The 19,831-nt window shown below is 57.9% G+C and overlaps 1 protein-coding gene across 2 annotated transcripts in view; it reads right to left on the minus strand.

The window, feature by feature from the left end:
* Nucleotides 1-19,831, minus strand: part of MACROD1 (mono-ADP ribosylhydrolase 1) — a 154,373-nt gene that overhangs the window by 121,448 nt on the left and 13,094 nt on the right. The gene's annotated exons all lie outside the window — the stretch shown is intronic.

Genomic DNA, 19,831 nt, shown 5'->3' on the forward strand with positions numbered 1-19,831 from the left:
CTACTCCCTCACCCGAGACTCGTCTTTTAAGAACATGATCCACCAGCCAGTCAGTAGATGTTTACTGATGGCCTACTGTGTGCTGGGGGTGGGGCTGGGGCCCCCTTCCAGCCTCATGGAGGTAGGGAAGGGATGTTCATGACCGAGGCGGCGTGGGGAGGGTCTCCGGGAGCCATGTCTCCACTGAGGGTGTTTCCTCAGACGAGAAGGACTCGGGGGGCAAGGGAGCGGGCCTGGCACGTGGCTATCAGAAGCGCTGAGGCCAGGGCACAGAGGCGGGTCCGGTCCTGTACGCCCTCTGGAAGACTCCGCTTCCCCTGGAAGCACGGCGCCAATCCACCGGCCCCCACCCCTGGCCACACGGGGTACTGTTCACTCCCTGGCAGGCCCTGACCCCGACTTCCTGGCCCGATGCCCTTGAGGGCCGTTGAAGGTTCAACTCAGGCCTCGTCTCTGGTGAGGCCGTGTCCACCTGCTGGTTCTCACCTGCACAGGTGACGGGTCCCAGCACCTCGCTCACTAGGGGCCCCTGGCGGGCACATCTTCTCTTCCTCCCCTTTCAGACCCCAGAGGCATGGCCAATGTGAACGGCCAATAAACACCAGCAAATCGATCGACCAACAGATCACTCCATCAGGGTGGGACCCAAGGAGGATGACTTTCCAAGACCGGGCACCGGTCAGCAGGCAGTCTTACTTCCCCCAGCCCCAACCCCTAGCCCTGAGGGGGGCTCTGACCCAGCTCACCACACCCTCTACACGACCGACAGCAGGGCCCAGAACCAGGTGCCCCTGGGCCCCTCTCTTCAAGCGGGAGCGGGAGGAGAGCTGGGTTCGGGGGCTGTGTTCCTCAGGCTCTGAGAGCTAACAGAAGTTCTGCCCAGGAAGGGCTCACGGGCTGGGAACCACCGGGTTAATGCCTGTCCTGGGGGCTCCCCAGGCAGGGCCTCAGAGCTGGGTGAGACCCGCAGGCCCCACCGCCTACTCCCTGTGCGTCTGTAAAGCCTGTGCGTGAGGACAGTTCACGGCTCTCGATTCTCCCACTGGGACAGCGCCGACTCTGCTCCTGCGTGTGCCAGGGCCCCGTGAGAGGGCTGGAGTGCTGCATCCCCCCGTGCCCCCGCTTGTCCAGGGAGCGCAGGCCCCGTGCCTGGTGCCCTCGGGGTTTACCCAGCACCCCTGGCTCCCAGGTGTGGGCGCTGACCTGGCCGGCACATCCCCCAGGGAGGCCCAGGTGTCTCCACAACAGCCCCTGGGTCTGCTCCCCACACCACCCCGACCCCATCTGAGGTCTGTGGCCTGCTCCCCAAACCTGCTAGAGGGGCTCTCAGGCTGACCAAAGCTTTCGGCCTCCGGAGAACAGGGGTGGAGATGAGGGCATCTCAGGTTTTAGTAAATGCCCTGGATGGGCTGGGTGGGGGCGGCTTGTGGCTGGAGGCCCACAGGGATGGGCCCACAGGAGGAAATCACCAGGGACCACGGGGGAGATCCAGAACCTGCATTCCAGGTCAATGGAAAGAAGACCCTCCAAGCACAACTGACCCTTTCTGAAGAGCAGAAGGTGGTCTGAGTGGTCCTGAGCCCGTCCTCCCAGGACAGCAAGCAGAGTAGGCGGGCCCCTTGAGGCGGCGCGAGTTCTGGGTGGTGGAGGTGATAGGCTGGCAACGAAGAGCCCTAGTCACCCCATCACGTCTTCCGATGGTCCCTGGGGAACAGGCTGGTCTCCTCTGAGACCCTGGACCTCCCCTGCTGCAGCCCTGCTCCAGCCAAGCAGTTTCCAGCCCTTTCCTTCGCAAAGAAATCTCAGGCCTCACGTATCACTGAGGTTATGGACATGAGTGGAGTAAGCCCCCGAATAGCTGCTCAGCCGCCAAGGGACATCCCAAAGCCCAAGGCCTCTGCTTCTGGTACCCAGCTCCTACTGGTCAGTCAGTTCAAGTAGGATAAAGGGTGGCTGCCATCCCATCCCTGCTCTTACCCAGCCACCACCAGGTTCCAGAAGCTTCTGTCCTCCTGCCCCTACTTCCCAGGAGGGGTCTCGGCCTCACCAAACATCCTGGAGAAGAAGCAACCAAACCCGGGAGGGGCCTAACAACCCCAATCCCACCCCGCACCAGAGTACGAGGCCCCAGACAGAGCCGAGGTCCCCCGCCAGCCCCGAAACGCTGCCTCCCAAGGGCTGGGAGGAGGTCGCGCATCACTTTCAGGCGCCCCCAGCCCACCTGCCTCCCCTCCCATCCTCCACAGCCCTCGTCCCCTTGTCAGCACCGGCCTCTGCACAGCCCGCCGCCCCCAGGCCTGGCACCAGCACCTCTGAGGGACCCTCTCCTTCTGAGGCGGAGTAAATAGGCTCCCTCGAGCTGCTAACTGACAGCACAAATGAAAACCCGGCGCTCCCCCCGCAGAGATTTACAGGGGACGTGAAATCTTATTTGCACCGCTGCCAAGCCTGGGACATGAAGAAATTATGCCTCGAGAAGAGGCCGGCCGGCTCCCCACGGAAGCGGCGGCATTGGAGATGGGCTTATTAAAAGCCACAGTGGCCACATTTCAACCCGTTTCAGGTGTTAAGTAATTTACTGCCACCCAGAATTCAGTGACTGTTTTTTTATCATTTTTATTTCCGTGATACAGGCCCAAGGCCCCCGCACGGGGGACTGCGGGTCTAAATGCTCCCTGCACCCCCAGGACTGCAAGGGAAATGGGGAGCAGCAGCCTGGGAGGGGGCAGGGGGTGGCTGGTGTGGCCGCCGACACCCCGATTCTCTCCAGGTGTTATACCAGGCTTGGCTCAGAGTGTTGAGGAGGGCTGACTCTAAGATCCTCCTGACCCACATTCAGGGGCTCAGTGATTCCCCTAAAGACCCTGCAGGCATTTTCTGAAGACAGCAATGGTAGAGGAAGTCCTGTGAGAGCAAACAGCACCCCTCTCAGGAGGGTCTACCAACCACACGCCCAACAAGTCTTTATTGGCACCTACTGAGTGCCAGGTCCCCAGACAGCAAGTGAGCAGGACCCTAAAGACCCCGCTCCCCGTGGCTCACACACTCCGCTCACAGTGTTGAATAATGCCATGTGGTTGTGGTTGGTTGATTAAAATCTCCAAAAGGCACACAAGCTCTCGAAAGAAACATGGGAGGCTCTGGACAGAGGGGCAGGAGGAAGCGAGCCCGCCTGATGGGACATCAGGTCCGTGCCAGGAGTCACAGCCATCCTCCCGCAGGGACCTCCAGCGTCACAGACAAGAAGATTCAGCGTCACAATGCCACTCACTGCTCTGCAGACGGTGCGGCCAGGGGCCTGCGCCCTCCCCTTCCACGGCCTTGACCCTCCTGGGGAAACACACGGCCTCACGGTCACAGAAAACCAGGGGCAGGGAAGCGTGCAGTCTGGGGCCCACGGGGTCACGAGCCCTGAGCACCTTCTCAGCAGTGCTGGGCGGGGGGACCATTTGACGTCTGCCGGCTTTGTGGGGATTAAGCCTATTACTGAGGCTCTGGGGGCTTATCCGACACCCTTTCTGAGGCCCCCTTTCTCCACCTGTTTTCAGATACTCGGGAAGACCAAGGGGAATCTTCAAAGCCCAGGCTGAGCCAAGAGCAGAAATTCTTTAATTAGCTTTCTCTTGGATCGGGGCCCTGGCGAATGGATTAGTTGTGGTGGGGCTGGAGAAAGGGATTGCAGTCCCTTAGAGCTGAGATTACAAGCCCGGGGTGAGGGGCTGAAGGCCCATCAGCAGGGATGGCAGCTCCCCAGGGGCTGGCAGATGGAACCTGTGACCGGGAAGACGCAGGAGACATGCTCTCAGCGAGGCCTCGGTCCTCGGGAGCTGACACTTGGCACACCCGGGCGGCACCCTGGGGTCTTGTAATGGCTGTGTGTCCTCCCCGTGGGACGGCCCACATCTGGCACCTCATGATTAGGGGGGACTTCTATCTGTGAGAGGCAAGGCAGTGCTGCCCAATGGTGCCAGGCACCAGACATCTGTCACCGTGTTCCGTCCTCGCTCATCCCCACTTTCAAGCAGGTAAACTGACGCCCGGGCCTAAGGAGCTTGCCCAAAGCTATGGTGACAGAGGTTCGTGTGTGAACCAGGTCCTAGGCCAGTTAAGGAGCCTGACTGGGATCTGTGAACCTGGAGGGAAAGGCACAGGCCAGCCCCCACCAGATATCGCTGCAGGGAAGTAAGCCTCCCCAGGCAGGCCTCCTCCAGGAAGCCTTCCCTGACCAGCGCCCACTACTTTGGATCCCCCTAGTTAGACTCATACCCTGCGCTGTGCCCACTGCTCCCACTGTACCCTGAGTGTCTTTTAGAGGCAGCTGGGCCTCCCTCATTTCATACTCTCTGAATGAAGGGAGGTGGGCTGTGCCCTCCTCCGTCCAGGATGGGGGTCCAGGAAAGGGAAGGCTGGCAGGAGGCTGGGCCTTGGGGGCTGGAGGACAGGAAGGAGGGAGCCACGAGCGGAGGCTGCCTGGGACCCTAGGAGCCCAGCTCCAAGCTCAGGTCTCCCCCAGGCCGGGGCTCTCCTGCTGGCCAGGAGGGGCAGGCTGATTCAAGGACTTGGGGACCCAGATTCCCCGGGACTGAAGCCCTTTGAAGTGAGACTTGTGCTCTCCCTTGAGCTCCGCATCAAAGGCAGCTCTGCTGTGGTCGGGCCACGCTGGGCTCTATAGATAAGGGCCGCCCTCTTGGGGCAGGCAGAAAAAGGGCGACTGGGCTTCCAGGGGCAGCCGCCAACCGCCCCGGCCTCCTTCTGCCTTCCCTGCTCCTGGGGGAAAGAAGCTGAGACACCCCCAGGGAGCCACCTCAGGCCTCTGTCTGGGATGCTCCCCGCACCCCTCTTCCTGACCCTCCCGACAGGTCTGCCTCCAGAATCAAGTCATTGTAGGCAACGGTGTAGCTCCCCAGGGTGTCCAGCTCCTGGAACCACATCTCCATTGCTTGTCCTTGCAGCCTCAGAGCCCTGCACCTGCTCAACGAATGGACGGCTGTGCTACGGAGCAGGTGGCAGGCTGCGGGAGGAAATGACATCCAAGCCGGGACCTGGAGCCTGAATGACCAGAGTCAAACGTGAAAATGGGAAGAGAGGGTGCATTGGCTAGGAGGTGAGCGGCCCAAAATCATCAACTGGTCTGGACTGGAGAGGGTCCGAGAGGAACCAGAAATGGCAGGAAAGGGGCTTCCCTGATGGCTCAGTGGTAAAGGATCCACCTGCCAGTGCAGGAGACACGGGTTTGATCCCTCATTCAGGAAGATCCCACATGTGACAGAGCAACTAAGCCCGTGCACCACAACTGCTGAGCCTGTGTGCCCTAGGGCCCGTGCGCCTCAACAAGAGACGGCACCGCAATGGGAGATTCACACACCGCAACTAGAGAGCGGCTCCCACTTGCTGCAACTGGAGAAAAGCCTACGCAGCGACGAAGACCCCGCACAGCCATAGATAAATAAATAAAATCATTTTTAAAAAAAGTAATGGCAGGAGAGATTCTGAGGCCAGACGATGTGGGTGTACCCATCACGATGCCCAGAGAGTCAGAGAGTCAAGGTCACTATTTGCGCAAGACCTTCCCTAAATCAAGGATCCCAGGGATGAAGAAGCTGTGACACGAGCCAGGGCTGCCCAACGCCGAGGGCCCCCATCTCCACTGTGGCCTCGACGGATACCCTCTCCCCCTAGTTGTGCAGCGCAGCTCCGGCACCAGCCATGAGTTTGCAGACAGAGCTGAAACCCAGAGGCACTGCCCAGCAGGGAGCGGCGTCCACCCCATAAGAGGCCAGGCCCAGACAGACCATGGCCAAGGGAGCTGAGCGTGGGAATGAGGCCGGGCGCCAATCCCCCCGGGAGCGTCTCCAGTGGTGGGCATGGCAAACCGGGGGCCGCAAGGGCAGCAGTGGTCCTGCTGAGACTCCCTGTGAGCAAAGAGAAGGTCTCCGTGTTTTCTGGGATAAAGCAATTCTTTCCAAGACTTGCGCCGGCCGTGCGAGCCGCAGGGGTGAGCCCAGCAAAGGCCGGTTTTCCGCTGCCTTTCCCTCCTCCAGGGACCAAACCTGCGCGCATTGGCAATTCCAGCCTCCGCCTCTTCTCCAGCCGTGGAGAGTGATATGTCTTATTTCAATTAGCTTTTTCCTGATTACCGGCGAAGTTCTGCATCTTTTCACTCGTTTACTGGCCATTTGTTTTTCTCTGACTGGGAATTGCCTGTCCACAGCTTTTGCCCATTTTTCTTATTGACGTGTAGGAGCTCTCTGCACATCAAGAGAGGAGCAGAGAAGCAGCCTTCTCCTGGGGCAGACCCTCAGGGCTTCCCTCAAGGGTCCTGGGCCCAGGAAAGGGAGGAGGATTTGCAGGGGGCTCCCACTGCATCCATACACCCTACCCAGCTCCCGGTGGTCCAACTCTGCTCGGAGACGAAGCACCTTCAGCAGGTGGGAGCCCCTGCCAGGCCAGCATCGCAGCTGGCAAAACCCAGAGGACTGATTTTTTTTTTTTTACTACACTGCCCTGTGGCTGGCGAGGTGCCCTGGATGGCACCCGAGAGGAGGCAGCTGGTATAGAGGGATGTCTAGGAAGAAGCGACAATTATCAGTAGCCAGCCCAGTTCAGTGGGAACCAGCTGACAAAGGGGGCAGGTCCTGAAGCCTCAGGCTGACCCTCCCGACAGAATTCCAGGGCCCTCTCTGGTGCACACCATCCCTGCCCCACTTCCAGCTACATGTGTATGCATGTTCAGTCGCTCAGTCGTGTCCAGCTCTTTCCAACCCCATGGACTGCAGCCCACCAGGCTCCTCTGTCCATGGAATTTTCAGGCAAGAGTACTGGAGCAAGTTGCCAGTACTGGCACCACAACTGCTGAGCCTGTGTGCCCTACAGCCCGTGCTCCTCAACAAGAGATGGCACCGCAATGGGAGATTCACACACCGCAACTAGAGAGCGGCTCCCACTTGCTGCAACTGGAGAAAAGCCTACGCAGCGACGAAGACCCCGCACAGCCATAAATAAATAAATAAAATCATTTTTAAAAAAAGAAATGGCAGGAGAGATTCTGAGGCCCGACCATGTCGGTGTGTACCAGTCACTTCCCCAGCGAGTTGCCAGGGGATCTTCCTGATCCAGGGATCGAACCTGCATCTCTTGCATTGGCAGGCAGATTCTTTACCACTGCACCACCAGAGAAGCCCCTTCCAGCTATGACAGTCAACAAAGAGTGACCCAGACATGGATAAACGTGAGCCCTGCCCCTTCACCCTCGGCCACCTGACCTTTCAGGGCCAGAGGCAACCCTGTGGTTCATTCCCCTCCAGTGTTTTCCGTATTTCGCAGGCCATAAAACTGATTTCCAAAGTCTATAAAGGCGATAACATTTAGCCCGGAAGAATAAAGTCCCTCCTTCCCCAGGGTAACGACTGCCAAGAGCCCTGGCAGGGCCCTTTCTGTAGCTGGGGTGGCAGGCACCGGGACCAGCCTGCAGACATCCCTACACCAGGTGACAAACGACGACTCAGCAAGCGCCTGGGAGGCTGCAAACCTCTTGCTCACCTTTACCCTCACTGCCCGTTGCACTGGCTCCCCCAAAACCAGGGAGGGCACACCAGCACCCTGGGGCCACCTCTCTCCCACCCGGCACTAAGCTCCCGGCAGAAGAGCCAGACCACAGATTGCAGGCCACCATCCTGGTGCCGGCCAAGGCCACCCCTCTGCTCTGTGCCACGCTTGCGTGAGCCTCCCAGGAGAATAAAGCCACCACAACCTCCATGTGACAGAGGGGGGACAGGGTGTCCTGACCTCTCCCAAGCTCTCCAAACACCCCCATCCTGGGCTGACGCCGCGCCCACTCATAGATACCTGGAACTACGTGGGGTTACCATTGGCCCACTGCCCTCACTCACTCACTCACTCATTCAAGGGTGACGTGGCCCAGGATCTGGGCCCAGGATCTGGCTCAAGCCTCCTGGCTGGAGATTAGTCACCAGCTTTCCAGGCTGAAAAGCCACCCACCAGGTCATTGTTACGCTGATTATCCTGGTCAGCTGGACCAGGAGGGGACCATGGTCTGGGGCTGTGGGGCAGGAGGTTGGGCCAGGATGAGGGCAAAGTGCCAGGGGCAGGCCTGCCAGCCAGAGGGGAGGGAGCCTGCCTGGAGACAGGGGGGTAGGCAAAATGACCCAAACAAGTCCCTTCCGGGCAAGGGTGAAACAGGGTCAGGAGACGAGGCATCCAGGCCCTATATTTTTTAATCCCACCCTTGGGACAAATCTATGTGCAGCCAACAGATCCACATGCAAGGGTGAAGGAGGGACCCCCCCCCTGGGGCTGTGGGGACCCCCCTCTCAGAAGTCACTCCTCCTCCTTCTCCAGGGTTAAAGCACATCACGGTATGGAATTAGTTATGGGCTCAGCCTCCAGCTTCACCACAAACAGGTGGAGAGAAATAAGGCTCTTCTCATCAAGGATGCCCCCCTGCAACGGGGCCCCCAGAGTACCTGTGGGAGCTCGCGAGGTGGGCAGACGGGATGCCAGCTCCGGGGGCTCTCCAGGCTGGCTGTGGGGCTGAGAGGCGGCATTTGCATGGAGAGCCTCTGTGGCTCTGGAATGTATGCAGCTGCCTGGGTGTAATTCCTAAGGCGAGACGAATCTCCAGGCCACTTTTCTCAGCAGGAACAAGTCTTTCCTTCAAATCGATGGTGACACATTTTTAAACTCCGATATTAAGGAGGGAAAGATTTTGCCGGCCCCCTGGGGGCAACCCTTATTAGTCACTGGCTCATCTGAGAGAAATCACAGTGGCAGACCCAGTGGGCTTACGCGAGGCAAGAGGCCCAGAGGCCAGGCGACAAACTAGAGGGCAGAGGGCCCTCCCAAGTCGGGAGCAAAGCTGCGAGGGGGGGTGCACTTAGAGGCGGGGTCTGGAGCAAGGGGTGAAGCAGCCGTAGGCAAATAAAGAATAGCTGGTAAGGGTGGCAGAGGCAGAGGAGAAAGTATGAGAAAGAGGCATGAAGCTGAAATATAAGCAGATTTCCAAGTTTAGAGTCACAGAACCAAAATCTTATTTCCCATTTTGCTATGGCTGCCAGGAAGCTCAAGGCCACTTTCCTTTTTAAAAAATGTATTTATTATTTATTTCTGGTGGTGCTAGGTCTTCACCGCTGCCCTTGTTGTACAACTTGTTGTACAACTTTCTCTAGTTGTAGCTAGCGGGGGCTACTCTTCATTGCCATGCACGGACTTCTCATTGCGGTGGATTCTCTTGTTGCAAACCTTGGGCTCTAGGGCACGCGGGCCTCAGCAGTTGTGGTTCATGGGCTTTGGTTGCTCTGCGGCATGTGGAATCTTCCCAGACCAGGGATCGAAACCGTGTTTCCTGCGTTGGCAGGTGGATTCTTAACCCCTGGACCACCAGGGAAGTTCACGGCCACTTTTCACACAGTAGAAATAGAGTTGTTACAAAGGCCTAGTTTTGAGGTGTCTTCTGGATGGGGCCAAGGTAAGTACCAGGAGCCAAGCTGCCCAAGCAGTCACCAAGAGCATAAAAAACAAGGGCAGGTATGAACCATGGGCCCTGGTTCGACCAGACACCAGCATTCCACGGGCTGAGCAGACCCGGGAACGAGGCAAGAGGCCAGCAGGTCAGACAGCACGTGCCAAGAGCATCCAGGCCAGAGGGTTCCAGGTGTGGCCAGGAGCACAGGGCACATTTCTATTAATGCCCAGGCCAGCATCCTCCTTGTCACTTCTTTTTATTCCTGTTTTAATGGTTCCCCGGTTTTATTATACCTGTTTTTCAGTGGAAATAGGTAGCTTAAACATTCTTAAAAAAATCAATTCCAGCTCAAACACCTACTTGCTCGGCGGTAACAGTCACCATTTATTGAGTTCCAATGACTTGCCAGGCATTTGCATGCATCTCCATCTCCCAAACCACCTTCAGAGAAGGCGTCACTCTCCCGGGTTTACAGACGAGGAAACCGAGGCTCAGAGGGGAGGTGTATCCTGCTCAGGGTCACAGGGGCTTGGAAGCGGCTGCAGCAGCCCTAGTCCCTGGCGTGTCCCCACTCCCACCCCCTGAGCCCCAGAGCCCAGCACCCTGCTCCACGAACCAAACGGGGCTCCCATCTGCCTTGTTAGGAGGGAGACTTGGCTGAGGCAAGGTCAAAGCCGGGGAGGCCGAGAGGTGGTCGGTGATCCACAGAGTTCCATCACCCCCCACCCCAGCCCTGCCTGCAACACTCTGGTCCCTTCTCTGCCAAACTCCAAGGCTTCAGCTGGAACCACCCCAGCTTCCCGTGACCTGTGAGCCTCACCAGCAGGTTCTCCGCTGGCTGCCAGGCTGGCCTTAACGCCTTTGACGGAGCTATAAAGCTCCCGTCGCAAATGTCAACTCTGGGCCATTTGCTCCGCAGATTTCAATGTTCCTGTTTCTCCTCAACAAGGCAGCTCTTGCTTCTCAAAAGGGATGTGGTGTTTGATGATGTTTAAACCTACGTGAAATACAGCCAGGCAGCGACAATGAAACATACGCGGGCCCCTGCCGGCAGGGGGACGGTTGACTGCCGGGCCTCTCTCTTCCCACACGCTCCGCAGCAGCCACTGCAGCTCAGCTCCTATTTTTATGGCAATTACAATGTCCGAAGAGGGGGAGGAAGCAGCAATGGGGAGGAGAAGGGTGGGCACCACTGTACAAGGACCACTTGTTGCCTTTGGGTGTGGGTGATCTGATGGGGATTCAATGAACCGAAGCAGGTGATGCCAGCCGGCCGTGTCCACCCCTTGCCGCCACCCTCTCGGGGCCACACAGGCCCACTGGGGCCACCCAGGTCCACAACCAAGTACGTGATCTCCCCCGGGGCTACAGCCCAAGCTGCTGGCTTCCAAGTCCTCGCTGGCTTCTGACACTTCCACAAGGACATAAGAAGCTGCAGTCCCTCACCTGCCTAGTATGTAAGGCAGAGGGAGCCCCCTCCATGGCTGTGCCCACTGGGCAGGTCTGCTTCCACCCAACAGCCCTCACCGAGATGCATCGTTAGTTCCCGTTCTTTTGTGTCCCCCCTGGGGACCTGCTGTGCACATATTCTCAGGCGCCCCCCCTCCACAGATGGGCACCGGCCATGTGCCAGCCCTGTCCACGGATGGAGACCTGGGGTCAGTGGGTCCTGCCGCTGCCCTCCAGGGGCTCCAGTCTAGTGGGTGGTACGGTGAGATGCTTCACTCATAAGAACAGTACTCAGCATTTACTGCCCCCTCCCGTGTGCAAGGCACTACAGATACCCACTCACTTTCTCCTCTTAATCTTCCCCTGGGGTGCACACTGGAAACAGACCTGGAGCAGCAGCACGTGGGACCAGATTCTACCCCAGTCTACCGATATTTTGTGAGCAGCCTCCAAGGTCAGCCGTGCTGCACCTGTGGGGCCCTCCAGGCCTGTCCCCACCCCCACTAGGACAGCTGCACCCTTTCTATAAGTGACAAATCAAGACTGTGGGGCTGGGGGGCGTGTAAGTTCCCTGGTGGTCCAGTGGTTGGGACTCCTTGCTTTCACTGACGGGGCGAGGGTTCGATTCCTGGTTGGGGAACTAAGATCCCACAGGTTGCTCGGTGTGGTCAAAAATAATAATAATAAGATTACAGGGAAAGGGAACCAGTGATGGGGTCACTGCTGCCAGCAGGGCCTGAGGAAACATCAGCACAAATAATTTACAAAGTAACTAAATGAGCCCCAAAGGTGAGCTTCTGAAATTCAAGAAGACCCCGAGGAGGAGAGAGGAGGGGAGGGCTGGTGGCTTCAGTTCTTCCAGCTCAGCGGAGTCCACCAAGTGCTAACAAGAGAGCTTCAGTCAACACCCCACCCCACCCCCGGGAAGGGGGACATCCCCCGGCCGGGGCTGTTGCCACGTGACACACACAGCAGTCCTGACAAAAGCAGAGCAGAGGGGAGGGGGGCTAGCCCACCTGCCCTGCGTGCTCGTGGTCCGGAGACCCCAAATCCTTCCTGGCAGTCAGGAAGCGCCCTCTTCAGCTGCCTTGGGCCCAACAAGTGCTCAGCTCACCACAGGGAGGCCAGGAAGGTGCTGGTGCACAGCAGGCCCGGTTCCACGGAACCAGCCACCGCAGCGGGCACAGAGCTGGCACTTCCTGGGCTTCCTCTACCCCAGACGTCATCATGCTGAGTGCCCCCCATGAACAGTCTCCTTTCAAACTCACAACACCGGGTCCTGGAACACTTATATCCCCATTTCACAGAAAGAAAATTGAGGCTCAGAAAGGTGAAGGAGCTTGCCTGAAGCCACACAGCCAGTGCACAGTGCAGCCAGGACTCATGCCCAGGTCTCTCCAACTCCAACTGCATTGTCCTGAGTTGGAGACTCCAGAGCTGATGGGGCTATCTAGAGAGTGGGAGGTAAGGGGGCTGGGCGGGGGGGTGGCGCTGAATCCCTTGACTCTCTTCTAGGTCATACTCATTGTAAGGGCTGATGCTGAAGCTAAAGCTCCAATAATTTGGCCACCTGATTGCAAAGAGCCGACTCATTGGAAAAGAGCCTAATGCTGGGAAAGATTGAAGGCAAAAGGAGAAGGGGGTGACAGAGGATGAGATGGTTAGATAACATCACTGACTTAATCAACATGAGTTTGAGCAAACTCTGGGAGATAGTAGAGGACAGAGGAGCCTGGCGTGCTACAGTCTATGGGGTCATAAAGAATCAGACACAACTCAGCAACTAAATAACAACATATCCTAAAGGCCACCCCAAGTTGGGACCAGGCCAGGTCTCACCCAGGAGCCCCCAAAGTCAGACTCTGACATGTGTGTGAGCCCACCCTAGGGGTCTGGTGAAAGGGCGAAAGTGTTAGTTGCTCAGTCATATCCGACTCTGCGACTCCATGGACTGTAACCCGCCAGGGTCTCCTGTCCATGGGATTTGATGGCTTACAGTGAACAGTGTGGGATTCATAATCTCTGAAGAAGAAGATCTGGCTTCAGGACCAGGGACCAACTCTTGATCACTCAAGAGCTTCTGTGTAGCAGAGTTTTATTAAAGTAAAAAAGGGACACAGAAAGCTTCTGACATAGACATCAGAAGGGGGATGGAGAGTGCTCCCCTTGCTAGTTTCAGCAAGCTGTTTTACGTCTGTTAGAAAGCTATTAATCAGATGACAGAGACCCCTCAAGGCTGAGGGAGTTTCCCCGGCCCCTCTCCCACAATTCGCATTTTTAAGATAGGATGGAATGAGATGTGTCAACCCCAGCCATTAAACAATTGATATGAATACTGGTTTGTGGAGCTATTATCAGCCCAAGGTTTGAGAAAAGGAAAACAGTTAGTCTTAGGTGGAACCATTTTGAAGAAAGGCAAATTCCAAAGCAAATACACAGTTTCATTAACATAGCTTAAGAAAAACATTTCCATAAGAAAAAAAAAAACCTTAGCTCAAGGTTTGAGAAAAGTTAAGTTCAGGTGGAACCAGGTGTCGTCATAGCAACACAGAATTTTAAGAGACACTTGCAGCCTATTTCCTCCGTTTGGAGACCCTTGGCCTTCCTGCCTGTTACCCTCTCAGATTCTCTAGGCAAGAATACTGGAGTGGGTTGCCATTCTCTTCTCCGAGGGACCTTCTCGACCCAGGGATCGAACCCGAGTCTCCTGCACTGTAGGCAGATTCTTTACCATCTGAGCCACCAGGGAAGCCCAGCGGTCTAGGGAAAACAGATTCATCTCAACACCCCCGCAAACAGCACTGTCTGCAGAGCTGCCTGTTGAGAGACAGGGAAGGGGCCCCCAGTTTCCAGAGGGATCTCTGGCTCTCAGAGCCCCTTCACCTCCTAGGGACACAGGGCACCCATGCGTTAAATGGCAGGCAAGCCACAGCCTCCTGGGGAGGCCCGAAGCCGACCAGGCAGCCCTTTGCCAAGGCGCTGGCGGATCATTCCGGGAGAGCGAGCCAAGGCCTGCAGATCCAGCCCTTTTCATGCCTGGCCAATTTAATGGTCCCCATTAATTTCAAAACACACACATTCCCACAAGCTCCGGCCTCCTCAGCTCAGTGCCCGGGGTGGAGAGCACGCTGGGGACACAGACGGGCACACAGGTGTGGGTGAGGCTGGGTGTCCTCAAGGACAAGAGGAGCCGGGAGGAAGTGGCTCGGGGCCCCTCGGAGGGGGTGGTGGGCAGCGGAGCCCTGCCCCTCCCCACCCCCCCACCCCCGTTTCCTGACCAATTGCTCCTGGTGATGGGGAGAAAGAGACACAGGAGGAAGGGCATGCTAGAGAGTGACCCTGAGCAGGTCACTGTCCCTCTCTGGGTTTCCCTATGACACTGCGACTGTCTTGGCAGCAGGCCAAGGTCACTGAGCCTCACACTGAGCCAGGAACCTCACCAGCAGCGTCCTCATCTACACGAGGCTTTAGTCCCTTCCCGCCCTGACTTCTGTGACCAGAGGGGCGGCGTAGGGCCTGGGCTGGGGCAGCTGACGTCCCAGCGACCCAGGGGGGAATCACTGGTTCATCTGGTCCCTCCTGCCCTCACGCCAGCTCTCAAGGACGTGTGATCACTCATTCATTCAACAAACGTTTACTGAGTCTCAGGACAAAGGGTCAACCGGTCCAAGGTCCACAGCCCACCATCACGTTCCCTCTGGAAGGACAGGAACGATCTGACCGTCAAAGGGAAACTTGGCAGAAGAGCTTGGGGGGAAAGGACCTGCCGGGATCCTCAAGTCCCGCCCGTTGGCCAGAGCTCGACTCACTGGACCAGGCCCCGCGAGCCCTCGAGGGAATCTCAATAATTCAGGAGAGATCCATCATTTATGAATTTACGTAACCGCTTCTCGACCTTGTGGAAACGAGCCGTCCTCCTCCTACAGTGGTGGAAATCAGGCCTTGGCACTGTCTCCGGTGTCCTGGGCTTTCTAATGTGGGAGAGGGGGCTACCTGCAGCCCACGCCTCTCTGGGGGCCACTCGGCCCCTCACCCCCAGACTGGACCCAAAGGGAGCTTCTGAAAATGCAAGTTCAATGACGTCCCTCTCAAACCCCAAGATCGAAAGATGAGGGTTTGATTCCTGGTTCAGTCTTTTTACCAAGCGCTGCACCCCTTGCGTGCCTCAGTCTCCTCGTCTGTAAGCTGGGGGAACACGAGTACCAGCCTCAGAAACGAGACGATACGTGCAGTGTGGGGGCAGCCCCTGGCCCAGGGGGAACAGGCAAAGGCACCCTGCCCCCAGCCCAGAAGCAGGGCTCGGTGGGGGGCGCTCGGGGCAGGCACTGGGCCAGAGGACAGGAAAGCCACAGGAGTTGCAGCCCACCACAAGGCCTCGCGGGGCCAATGAACCTGGACCCTTCTTTTCTGCACTGACCACCCACCATGCCCCATTTCCGCCCCACTTCTTTATGTCCCTGCAGGGAGGACAGATGACAACACACCCAACCTGGGGACTCAGATTTTTAAACCAGAAAAGAAAAAGGGACAAAGAGAAGGTAGTCCCAGCTACTCTTTAAAAAGGTGTGTGTGGGGGGAAGCATTTCCTGGAGGCTCTGGAGTCCGGCAAACCTCCCCATCTGTGCCACTACTGTTTAACTGTGTGGCATCAGGCAAGTGGCTTCAAGTCTCTGAACCTCAGTTTCTCATCAACACCATGGGGCTGATATAATAAGACCAAGAGGCCAGGAGAGGTAGCATGGGGTGTGGATATACCAGAGAGAGAAACCCTCAGCTCAGAACCCACCGTGGCTTATTCCTAGCCCCCAGAGTTTCCCCTGAGTCCCACCTCCTCACCCCTCCCTGCAAGCGCTCTCCCTTTCTCCCCTTGTTATATCCTTGTCTGACTTCTGACTCAGATCCCCACTTCTCAGCTCAAGCGCTGCCTCCTCCAGGCAGCCTTCCAGATTCCCTCCCACCCCTGCAGGTGTGACTCCCATCCCTCAGACACTCTACTGTCTGTTTCCATTCCATTCGCATGTTTCACTCTGCATTTGAGGATTGAGATTGAGTCTTTCGTAGCCCAGGGCTTACCCCAGTGCCTGGTACACGACAGGCCTGCCATGTCTGTCTGCTGAACGAATGAATGAAAAGCTACACAGGAGTTCAAATTCCAACTCGTTCACCTGCCCAGCTAGGGCATGTTATCTCGTCCTCTGAGCCTCAGTTTGATCACTGAAGATGGGGATCATCCCCTGCTTTGTGGGGATGCCATGCGGTCAGCATGGAGGGTGAGGCCCGTCTCACCTGCGCTCCCCAGGGCCCAGGGCCCAGTGAGGTCTCCAAGGCTCACAGGTTCCTGCCTGCCCTCCATGCCCGCCGCAGGGAAGTTGCTGCTGAAGGCGGGTGGCTGCGGAGGCCCGGCCGGCCGGCAAGCCTCAGCAAACACATTTAAATCTGAAGTGACAGATAAAGCGATTTACGGCGACAGTTTAGCGTCAGATCACTTCCCACAAGGCAGTCGGCGTCCCTCAGCCCCCCTGCTTGCTAGTCCATCAAGGCGGTCTCTAAATCACTGGCTCAGAGCGGTGGCCCAGGGACAGCCGGGGGCCGGGCTCCTCCGGGCCCTCCAGACAGCAGCAGGAATGAAGGGAGGGCTCTGGCTGGCTTGGGGGGAGGAGGGTGACGGAAGCAGCTGGCAGATTCTCACAAATCAAAGCCCCAAGACTTAAGGAAACAGAGCACCACTTGATGCCTTATTTTAAATAAATAAGCAGCTTAAAAACCTCCCAGAGCAGCCAGCTTGTCGCTCTGAAACATGGCTTCCCACCCGTTCCGCAGGGCCCGGGCCCGTGCGCCTGGGCCCCTCAAAGGCTCCCCTGACCCCCTGCGCCTCCCGCCACCTCCTTGCAGAATTAATTGGTCCCTGAGGCGACGCGTGGCGCTCTGTTCAGACCGCGCTTCCACTGCTTTGTCACATTATATTCTACTTAGTTGCTCTCACGCTGACTTTCCAATACTAATTTACGGGGGCCTCGCTACGTGCCAGGCCCTTGGCCCAGGGCCGGATGGGCCTGAGTGCATGTCACCCTCAGCCCCACTCTCTGGGGCAGGGCCAACGACGCTCCATTTTCCAGATGGGGAAATAGAGGCTTGGAGACGCCGGACCGGAGGCCGCAGCATGGCTGACTGGAAAGTTACGATTCCCAGTTAGCTCCTGGCCTCTGTGCCCACGGCCCTGGCACACCAGCCTGAGACAGCTGGGCAGTGTCTGGGGACACTCGGTCCCATCATGTCCTGAAGGCCAAATCTAGCAATCGGACCCTGGAAGGACCCAGAAGAGGGGTGTTCCTGTGTGACAGGACACTTCCTGCCTGAGACGCGGCTGTCTGTCAGGAAGTAGGGGCCCACAAGCATGGGCTTGGTTTGCTGGGAACTTCAAGGGCATGGAAGGGACCCTCTCAAGGTCACGCTGCCTCCTCTCACAGTGCTCTCCCATCTCGTGGCAAAGGGAAGACATGAACACTCCAGAAGCTGATGCACCTCACCCCCCGGGGGGATCCCCCAGACCTGAGCTTTCTCCGGAGGAGATGCCAGCCTGGTTCTCCCCACACGCAGGGAGAGACGTGGACCAAGCTGGAGAGGCAGGCGCTGCCCCGGAGAATGGGGGCTTCAGGAGCTCTCTGGCTTATCTGGGCAGCGTGGCAGCCCAACATAATTAAGATGGATGCCGTGTGCCCCCGTGGGCGGGAGCCACGGCCAGAGCAGATGGCCGGAGCCCCAGACTCTCTCCAGGCTCTGCCCGAGCAAGTGGCCTCGGCCAGCAGCCACTGGGGCAAGTCCCAGGAGGGCCTGGGGGCCTGCACTGCACTTGGTGGGGTTGAGGGGCTTTGGTCCCATCCCCTGGGACCTCATGCCCTGCCACCGGCCAGGCACATGCCCTTCTACCCAGCCCCAGCCCCCTCCATCTACCACATAACACAACAGTGTGATACACACAACAAACCACACACGCGCATCCACTGTCATAGGCACACACACAGCACACACACCCCAATCACACATCACACACCAGCAGAGCGGAGTAAAGACCAGTCCTGGACTTGAGATGCCAGGGGAACGTTTGGGAAACGGTCTGAGTCTCCAAAGTCCTGAGAGAGGCCGTGGGTGGAGTCCCTCTGTGGGGAGGGGAGGAGTAAAGAGGGCAGGCAGGGAGGACACCACCCAGGGTTCCCCCTAGGGATGGGCTGGAGACCTCCCCCAGCCCCAGCTCTTCACGATGGAGGTGGCTCCGGGAGTGCGGACCCCTTTCTCTCACAGGCCCTTTCCATAGCCCTGCAGGCCTCCCCCTCCACGGTCCCCGCAGCTGGAGCCAGGCCCAGGCAGGATGGCATCTTCCCCACCCTTCCCCATCTGGCCCCGGGGACGAGGAAAGACACCCCCCACCCTACCCCCACCCCCACAAAAAATCCAGAAGCTCCACAGCAAACCTCAAGCCTCCAGCCCTGTCCGACCCACACAGCTCCCCATGGGCCACCGATCCCAGCCGGGTCAACGCTGCCCTTGACTTCAAAAATGAAAATTTAAAAATTCCCACCCAGAGATAATTGCTGGGCTCCTTTTGCTCATTGTGGCGGCTCGGCGGTCGGCGCTGAGAAGCAATTATTCACGGCTAATGAGTATAATCAAGTCAAATAGAATTTAATGGACACGTATTCTCTTCCTGCTTGAAACTTTACATATGAATTAAGCACATATGGGTTTCACGAGGCACAGACCAGATTTATGCAGCCCCGAAAAGCCCCGCGTTGCCGCGACTTTTATTCCGCTAATAAACACGCTGATTTACGGGCTCTGGAAGGCGCGGGAACCGCGATCTCTGCTGCCCCCTGGTGGGCGGCGGCCGCAGGCTGAGCCAAGGCTCAGGGAGGACGCTGGAGGGTCCCCAAACTACCAAGGACCCCTGAGATCCGATCAGAGCCAAGGCCACTCAAACACCTGGCCGGGAAGACCTGGAGGGAGGGTCTTCAGGGGATGCCGGCTCTATGTGGGAGCTCTGCTGCGTGAGCATCACAGTTCATGAGGGTCAGCTCCTAACAGGGTTCCCACTACCTACCCCATCATGCAAGCCCAGAAAAGTCCACAGAGAAGGCGAGTCCCCAGACAGGTGTGGCAAACACTGCCGGCCCCCAGTTCTGGAGAATCAAATGAAGCCAGGGCCAAAGTGCTTTCCAGAGGGCACGAGAGGCCGATAGAGCCGCTGCCCTCTGAGTCTGGCCAGGCACGGGGGTGCTCGGGAAGAGCCATTAATTCCTACACCCTCGAGCAGACTCCAGAGCCCCCAGCCTGCTCTATCTGCCTCCCACCAACACCCTGCCTTGGTTCCCACACCCTCCCTCCCGCCACCAACCATCCACCTGGCTGTGAAGGAGGTGACAAGATGTCCCACGCTTCCCTCTGGCTGCTTTGCAGCTCAGAAAGAAGGGCATGGTGTTGGCCAAAAAGTTCACTCGGGCTTTTCCATAAGATGTTAAGGAAAAACTCAAAGTTTTTGGCCAACCTACCTGAGCAAACTCCGGGAGGCAGTGAAGGACACGGAAGCCTGGCATGCTGCAGTCCATGGGGTCGCAAAGAGTCGGACACGACATAGTGACGGAACCAGAACATCAGCGGGGCACCTCGCACACCCTTGCCAGTGACTGCAGGGCCAAGGGCACCAGGAAGGGCAGCCTCACAGTGCTGTGGCACTGTCCCCTCAGCCGGGGCCCCACGGCTTGGTCCTTCCACCCCAGACCAGCCCTCCAGGGTCCAGGCAGCAAAAAGACCCTTCTCCTCTGGGCCACTATGACCTGTCTTAGCCCTGAGTCCCTCACATGGAGACGCCCCTCACATGGAGGCCTCCCTGCACCCACCATCCAAGTG

Source organism: Bos javanicus, chromosome 29 (genome assembly GCF_032452875.1).
Source record: "Bos javanicus breed banteng chromosome 29, ARS-OSU_banteng_1.0, whole genome shotgun sequence".
Classification (NCBI taxonomy): domain Eukaryota; kingdom Metazoa; phylum Chordata; class Mammalia; order Artiodactyla; family Bovidae; genus Bos; species Bos javanicus.